The sequence below is a fragment of the Rhopalosiphum padi genome, chromosome 1, assembly GCF_020882245.1.
Source record: "Rhopalosiphum padi isolate XX-2018 chromosome 1, ASM2088224v1, whole genome shotgun sequence".
In the NCBI taxonomy this organism is placed as follows: Eukaryota; Metazoa; Arthropoda; class Insecta; order Hemiptera; family Aphididae; genus Rhopalosiphum; species Rhopalosiphum padi.
In genome coordinates this window covers 52,184,579-52,192,271 of record NC_083597.1, presented here as the reverse complement: position 1 = coordinate 52,192,271, position 7,693 = coordinate 52,184,579, and positions in this window count along the sequence as shown.

Here is a 7,693-nt window from a genome sequence, read left to right as displayed (position 1 = left end):
GTGATGATATCAGCACGAGACATATGGCTCTCCTTATGGTGCCTTTTCTCCAAAAAAAAACTCCTTCAGACTGGATTTATATAGTATAGGGATAGTGGGACCGATCATTAAGTTTAGGAATTCGAAAAGCATCTCGGGCAAGAAGAACCCGCAAGAACGACATTAACTACGAAATGTCGAGTTTTTGTGTTCGAACAGAGTGCTTCGTATACCCGAGTTTTTTGCGTACGGATCCGATGCATACACGCGAGCATATTATCTATTATTTTTTAATGTGGACCGACATCGCCGCGCTTGCAATTTTTTTGGGTGATTCAAGTTTACGGTGTTTCGTCGCCGTGCATAATACGCCTATCGGTCCGTTACGCGGCGGCGTAACGGGCCTGCAGGCATAGGGTTTGGTAACATATTGCGATTTAAACATTTAAACATGTTATATCGTTTAACAGTAATTCCTATCGCGTATGTATATACTAATATTATATTGTATAGCTTATAGACATTAACGCGAACCGATGCGATTTTGACGTCATTACTAGTAATCGATTCGGTTGCAAATAAGATGACGTACGAGCACATATTTTATATACATAAAATGCGTAGTATCATCTTGATTATCGTTTTATAATTATGATAGAAGAATGAAATATATCGGTTGTTAAAAAGCCATTTGAAGACGTAAATTAGTTTTCCTATATTTTAATGCATATGACGGGACGGTGACAAAACTATTTCTTCACGTTTTTGACTAATTACGAATTACCACAATATATATATATCATATGTGTATATTAGAAACATTGTAATATTACATTTTTAGATCAAATTTATTATCTGCAACATGGTATTATAATTGGATATCACTTGTTTTAATTGTGTAAGTTGAGAAAAAAAAACTAATGTAAAATATATCATAGAAATTCATAACTGGTTGTCAATAATTTTGCTTACATCAATTATTATTTTATTACGGCGATGAGTAATAAATACAATTAATTTCAAAAAAAATATAATATAATATTCTGTGAAACAAGAATATTAAAGATTATGATGATAGCGGCTAATAAAGAAATAAACTGAGTAATTAATTTACAAAATACTGTTTACAAATTTTATAATAACGATGTAATATTTATTTAATGTTTTTCAATATTTAATTTTCTTACACAAGTAAAAATTGATACTCACTGTTGTCATCATCATAAAAATAATGTAACGATCGCTAATTTGTAAAAAGTATATACATAGCAATCTCTCAAATAATTGTATTCAATAACAATAAATTATTATTTATTTTAATCATTAAATATCTTTCACCCAATATAATGGTCATTATTTTTTCTGCAATGTATTGTTTTATCATTTCACTATTAATAGTTCAATACATTAGAAATTGATTTCAAAATATATGTACTACATAATGCACTTGATTAAACTTAGACAGTAACCCATTATAATTACAATTCACTAAATGTATTGTATCGCAACATTAATCAGTTTGAACTTCGGATTCCCGGGTCGAATTAGTTGCTCTGTAAACCTGTCCACAAATTTGCAATATCTAGGCCACAATCAAAATAATATGGGATACTATCAGCATAATATTGATGTTCCGGAAAATGTATTATGGATTGATAATGCTAATTTTAGGATATGGCCATTTTACAATTTTTATTATCCATATTTTTTATTTTAACGTAGACGTAATATTACGTTAATCCTCTATCAAATAACGAAAAGCTTGAAAATATAATCCTGTATAATTTATTTATTTAAAACAAAATGCTATTAAAATTGCACGATTTATTTTTTAATACATCCATGTACTTATCTTGTGCAATGTATAGATCTATGTATTTATCTATATAAAATAAACGATAACAGAATAGTTTACTGAGGGAATTAACCGGATTTAAATTTTTTATTCATATCACAACCGCGCAATTACTCAAGTTCTTAACTTTAAAATAATTATGTTTTCAGTTTTTAAGTATCTAATTATTGTGTTATATACATACGTAGAAATCAAAGATCACTAGTTATTACACTTCACTGTGGAGTAATGACTAGTTGAAAATAAAAAATAAATGAATACCTATTCACTATAATTAATCACCGAGAATGAATTACGCTACATACCTACAGATATTATATTATACATATAACAAAAACTGTTCCGATGTAAAGTGTAGTTATTATTTATTCGTGCGATCTACTCGGTTACGCATTGGTAACATGATTTTTTTTTTGCCAAACACTAGTCAAGTACCGTATCTGTGGCAAAATATTTCAATTCAAAATCATTTATCATAATATACGTACAGAATCAATCTAATATAAAGTTTTAAGTTGATAGTTACATACAACATCTCGCCATTCATGCATCTTTGCGCCATAAACAACGGTACGTAATTTTCGAAGAAGCGTATTTCTAACAAAACGTATACAATACAATATACCGAGTTAGGTATGATATTTTTATTCACACATAAATAATTGCTGCTTAAATACGACGAACTGACACACCTATGTTTGTTGAACGACATACAAATATATGTCCAAACGTGTCATTGTTGTTGCCAAAAGTAGTGTGTTTGGAAAATCGTAATATTATGTACCTACTGTATTTACAAATGAATACAAGCTATTAAATATTACACTATATGAATACCGGCTATGTTTTGTGTATTTAGTATTTAAACAATTTTAAATTTAAATGACATATTAAAAATAAAAAACAAACATTTTGCATAAAAAAAATAAATATGTACCCAAAAGAATAAATTAAATAAACAAAAACATAAATGTAAAACAAAAATCTAAGTACCCATTTAACAATATTTAAAAATAAACTAATTAAAATACAAAGAGGAAATTTAAATTTATTATAAATCATTAACATAGATGGTCATCATCTTCATTTTTAGCAACGGTTCGAGTATATTATTTTATGGTATAGGACATAGGTAGGGAAATCCCAGTACTTTTATTGATCATTTTGTAAAAAACTAATATAAAAAATCGAAAAAAATGTAAATGTTTACACAACAGTATTATTGTATAATTTATTTTCGGTAATTCAGAAAGAGATAAATAAAAACTTAAGGAATCAATATTTTTACAAAATGTTTGTATTATAATTTTATAGACGTGGTATAATTTTCAAAATATTTTGAACTATTTTTAGACACTTTAAATTTCAATTTATTTAATTTTTTTTTATTTCCTGTTATTACGTAAGTACAATTTTTGTTTCTCCTGGTCTTATTGATTAAAAAAAAAATACAAAATTTCAATAAAATTTCCTAACAACTAAAAATATAAGAAATCTACAGTTTATTATAATTTATAAACGTTCAAGTTCAAAATGTTAATAACAATTAATATTAAAATTAAAATAACGATTTTAGTTAACTTGTGGTAGTTTAAAATATATTTACATATTTTTTTATTTAGATTTAAATTTGTAACAGGTCTCTGCACCATTTACGTTTTAATCGTCTAGGAGGGCTGCCAGGGATTGAGAGGGAGGAAAGGTTTTTAATTAAAAGATTTGAGTGGAAGGAAAGACGGTTGTGGAATCTTTTGTAAAAATGTTTTGCTTCTTCATGGATTGTTTTTATTTTTAGGTCTGTGTGGAGAGTAAGGTTAGATATGTATGGGGGAACATTTATTAATTTTCTTAGCGAAATGTTTTGAATTGATTGAATTTTATTTAAATTTGTCTTTTTTGCACTTCCTCATAGCTGTATCCCGTACGTATATTTACATATAATAAGTAATAACTTTCAACTTTTCGGTATTATATAATTTTACATTTTTCTATTTACACAATACAATTTTTGAAACTAATTTTGAGCTTAATTCTACCATTCTGTGGTATTGTTGACAAAAATAAGTTTATTTCCTGAATTGATAAAATGCTAACACTTAATAATAGACCACAAAAATAGATTTTTATTTACTTATCTTTTTTTCTCAAAATAATTTGTAAGTATATATACCATTTCATATTAAATTCAAATTAAACACAAAAAAAAAAATAAGTTAAAAATCATACAAATTAAAAGTCTAAGAATAAAGCTGTAAAAAAAATCCCTGTTCCATACATAAGTTCTTCAACGACATTACTTTCATCATTATCATAATAAAAAATGACTAATTTAGTCATATTATACTAGCGGCTGCCAATCCATGAGCAGCGTGTAACTGAGCCGTGGACCACATAATTTTAACATTAGTACATTACTAACGTATATATTTAAAATAATATTATTATATATTTTTATTATATGCCTAATAATAGTATATTAATATACTATAATATACTATATTAGTATATTATTATTATATAATATTATATACATGCGTATTATAGGTGTGCTATTAGCCATTATTGGACCTCAAAGATTTTCTTATAAAATTGGTGATCCGCATAACTAAAAAGGTTGGTAACTGCTGTATTATACAATTAAATATATGATTTAAATTTTTTTTCGTTAAAACAATTAAATAAATTAAAATATGATTAAAAATTAAAAAACAATACAGCTATTACAGTTCTGAATTACACTATAAACAGCCCTACCTTATACAACGAATGCAATTGCATATAAAGCTTGCTTTTTGAAGTTACTTATGAGATCATAAATGGCTAGTGCATAGAATTAAAATCCTGAATTTACACATAGATAAGTTACCGGTTTTTTCATTGTATATCTCATTATGTATATAATATTCGTAGATACAATTTAACAATTTATTTTTCTCGATTTTGTCATATTATCAATATATATCTTAGACTAAAGTCAACGGTATAATCCTTGTTTCAAATATAATACATAATGATATTGTGAATATATTTCGTATCTAGCAGCGTTTAATAAAAATAATATTATGATGATATTTGTCCACAAGATGTACCACGATTCTTTATAAAATGTTTCAATCCGAAAGTTGTGAAATGTATATGAAGCCATAGGAAAATCGTTAAAACCAATTATCTTTTATTATAATCAAATGTATGTCCACTGTATATTATATGAAAATCTATAAGACAGACTTTCCCTAAAAATTGCATACGCATAATAAAAAGTAATAACGAATAGATAAGTAGGTATAGGTACACAAGGCATTATTGCGGTAGCGCATATGTGAACAAAATACGAAAAATCTGAAAATTGCATAAACTATATAATATACATATTATACGTAAAAACTACACGCGCCTCGAGAATAATGGTCATACAATTACACGTGTATTGTATAATTCCGTTTATGATTATTGATAATTAAAGTAATAATATTATTATTATACCTAGTTGTTATTATTGATGCATTGTTCTCCGTGTCAGCACCGTGTGCCACACGTTCGTATATTATGTGTGTTATTACTATTATCATATACCGCGTGTACGCGTACTATTATACGTATTTGACTAATATCGAAAATGTATTTCAAATCACGTAAGACTTGACCCGTTGGCCGCAAAATTAAAAATTCTCAACGCCCCAAACGTGGGAGTTGGCGTGCACAATAACGGGGCTAATTTTTTCAGTGTGTTTCGTTTGAATAGTCCCTATTATTGTCTGTCAAATATCAAATGAGATTGGAACTTTCGGTTGAACGAGTCTCGTTGACGAATACGCAGCTATAAGAGAAAGAGAGAAAGGCTCACGCATACACACACACAGCGCGAGAGTGAGACGGTCGTAATGTGTGAAAAAATATAACAAAAACGACGGTCATAAGTCCCTAACAAACCGTAAACGCCGTTCATTGTAACACGCGGCGGGAGCGTGTATATGATTTCGTTTGTTTTCATCGATATATCGTAGAAACACACGCACATAATAATATTATAATATATTATAATATTTATCCGGATTTTCAGTCGGTACGTATTGTTTCGGAGCTTTCTCCTGTTTTAGGAAAAAAAGTAAAAATAAATAAATTACGACAGCCAAGCGCTACTTGTGTCAATCACCCAAGTCGAAAACGACTTCCACATAGACCAATCACAATTACTGAATTACGTATCTCTAATAAACGCAACCTATTAAGTGCAATGTATTACTTATATTATAATATTCAAACGCCTAAATTAACATTTTATGAGAAATAAAAATCTGCAGATTAATGATGCGTTTGATAATGATCTATGAGTACTACATTTTCAACACGGTAAGGATTACTATATAGTATATATGTATTATAATTTAATTCGTTTAGTGATTAGTAACCATTATTATAGGTTTCGTCGGTTTAGCTTATATTCTGTAAATAGATTTTCGTTAGACATTGAATACCTACACTAATAAAAATCTTTAAATCACAATACCCAAGTACGAATAATTTATTATCGGCTGTGGATTGGAGTTGACTATAATTCAAAGTAATTTGTATTAAAAATCAAAAAATGTACAAGTATATAACTATAGGTACCTATATAATAGTATAAATGTAAATATTTTTTATTGATAATTCGTGATAAATAGTACTTTGATGTATTTGATAAATTTTTCCGATTTCGATATACTATTTTCTTCAATAAAATAATAAAACTAAGCAAGTAGGTATGAAAATGTGCAAAGTAAAACTTACTTTAATAAATTAAAGTATTTTAATTATTGATCAACAGATAATATTTTTATACCTAAAGAAAATAATTGCATGTCCAAACGACACGGGTGTTCATTGTATTTGCAGAATTATATTCGCAAATACTTGATTATAACATTACCTATTTTAATATCAAGTACAAATCTATATAGTAGTATTATAGTCACCTCATGGGCAATTTTTGAATGGAATAATAGTAAAATATAATTTCTAGTCATTAATGAATGGTTAATATGCATAATAGTGAAAAACGAAAACATCATTATTCATTAATAATAAAAATTAAAAGCGAAATCGAGGACACCCGAGGACATCTCCATTATATTTGACAAAGATGTGCAGCGCAACTTGAAATATAACAGAAATTTTAATAATAATACTAAACTTAAGATTTTTACATATAGATTGTTAGTTTATTATGCTTTAGAAACAGTACCGATATATGAAATCAATGGTAACAGCAGTAGATGTTTTGCAATACCTATAGAGATTAAATATTATAATACGTATTCGAAATTAATAATTTTAACACTATATAAAAAAAAAACTATCCTAAAACTATCAACAACAACAGTTGTGAAATCTTTTAGAAAATGTTTACTATAAACTATAAAAACAAAAATTAATCATTTAGTTTAATATTTTGTACTCGATCATAGATTAATGCAAAACTTAATTTATTTAATTTTAAATAACAATTATTAATCTATATCTATATCAATTTAAATATATATACCTACAAAAAAACACTATCTTAAAATCTTTAAAATAATTATATAATTCAAAATAGTATACATTTTAGCCGATTTACTAAATTTACAATTGTAGTTGGATAATATTTTTTAGTCCCTACATTATTTACTGTCATAAATACCACTTACTGCAGTACTGTAATATAATATATTAGATGCTATATAAATATTTAAAATATAAATTAATTTTTATTTTAATTAAACTTAAAAAAGGTTAGAATTACGCTTATTTTATTTACTATATGAAACTAAATCAACAGTAATTAATACTAATGGAAATTCCACTACCGACATCATATATATATATAATTAATAATTA